This window comes from Ceratosolen solmsi, unplaced genomic scaffold, assembly GCF_000503995.2.
Source record: "Ceratosolen solmsi marchali unplaced genomic scaffold, CerSol_1.0 scaffold4, whole genome shotgun sequence".
In the NCBI taxonomy this organism is placed as follows: Eukaryota; Metazoa; Arthropoda; class Insecta; order Hymenoptera; family Agaonidae; genus Ceratosolen; species Ceratosolen solmsi.
The window spans coordinates 192,927-194,967 of record NW_011948449.1 but is presented as its reverse complement, the minus strand read 5'-3'; positions in this window follow the sequence as shown (position 1 = coordinate 194,967).

Below are 2,041 nucleotides of genomic sequence, written 5' to 3'. Positions count from 1 at the left end.
TCTCTCTTTCTCTTTCTCTCTCTCTTTCTCTCTTTCTCTCTCTCTCTCTCTCTCTCTCTCTCTCTCTCTCTCTCTCTCTTTCTTTCTTTCTCGTCCCGTATATATGCATGACTGACCAGTAAAAACCCTCCAATGGTGACTAACGCGCCATGAATGGTACTTTTAAAGGAAATACCTTCACAGCTTTATGTTTATGTTAATAATCTTCCAAATATTAATAATGTTTGAATATTTAAATATATCTTTACGAACATAGTTGGGTTCAATAGGTGTATCTATCCATCATGTATTTTCTTTTTTGGTAATACTAAAACATTGAAAAGACACTATCTTCTCTTTAACCAACCACTTCATCAGCTGAATGTTATATTATACATGTGTATACCAAAATTTCATATCTTAATTTTTTCAAAACTAACTCCCGGTGATTTAATAGAATTGTGATTTCTATTAATTCGAAATTAATATTATTGTTAAGTTAATATGATTGTTTATCAATTATATCCTTGTTACAAAAACTAAATTATGACATATTATTTTTTTTAATCGAAATGAAGTTTTATTCCGTAAAAGTTCATTAATATTTTTAATTTATTAATGTACATCATTTAAAATTATAAGATGTTAAATTTTAGATAAGTTTTTTTTTATTCTTTATTCTTTCCTCTGCATATTTCATTAAATATGAAGTATAATAGATATTATTAGTAAATTTATCTATTTTATTCTTTAATTTAAATGTATTGTCAAATTAAAAGTTGTAAAAGGCTTAATGTGTCAAATATTTAACACTTGAAGGTGCACTTACTTGTATTACAATGTTTATGGTAAATATGTCATGAACTGCTTCAAAGCAGTCAATATTAAACATACTAAATGTGATATAATATCTTTAAACTATGTGTGAATATTGTAAACTGTAGTCTAACTTGGATTTTGTACTTTATACGTGTAATCTATGAACGCCTATAATATTTCAGTAAAGCAAATATTTGTATTTTATCAATCGTTTTATTTTATGTTCACTTCTATGATAAAGGAGTTCTCTACGTACGTGATCAGTTAAATTATTTTCGTATATAAAACAGAGTAGATACACATGAAAATTTTATACTCAACATTTATCAAATCAAATAAAAATAAAAAATATATTTTATTGGATTCAAGCATTTTAAAGATATGAAGGAGTTTAGAAAGCATCGCGTGGGTAATAAATAAGTCTTACCAACAGCTTTTTCTTATAATATGCGAGAAAAAATTTTGAAAAATGTTTAAACTTTCTGTTATCGACGTCTGCGGTGACGAAATGTATTATGAAAATAAAAATAATTTATATATATTTTTGAAGTATAAAAAAGCGTAGATTTGCTATGTGTATGTCAGGTATGCAAAGCTGCATTGGCAAGCACAAATATAATTATATCGATCAACGAATAATGTATGCAAATAATTGGTCCAAGTCTGTAAAAGAAAAACCTTGGAGAATCAATGCCCGTCTCTCAGAACGAAGCCTCTTTTTACTTCACGCTTGTTCTCAAAATTGAATTTTGAAGTTTAACACGAGCCATCATCTCTATCAATGTAATGTTTGTCATGGCAATCCAATAAGGGTAAACGGCCTTCAGTCCCATATTTTGCAGTAGACGCTTTTTGCGAATGCCACACAGGCGTTCGAACCGATTTTAAGATATCGCGGCTAATTTATTCCAGGTCAAGGATTGCAGGCTACGCCATGTCCTTTACTCACTATCTCGTCGACCTCTTATTATTCATCGTCTTAATCTTCCTCTGCTTTTCTCCTTCCTCATCGAGTAAGAGTACTAATATGAGCCACGAATTTTTGTTTCGACGAAGCAGTAAAAGTAAGAAATAGAATGATGAAAAAGAGAGAGAAAAAGGTAAATGAAATCGGAAACTACGCGTGTTCCCGCCACAAAAGACCTGGCAAGAATAATCATTTTTAAAACAGACGATTACGTCAGAGCTTCCCTCTCCTCGCTCGTTAACTTACTACTCGTTGCTTCCTTCTCTCGGACCTCGG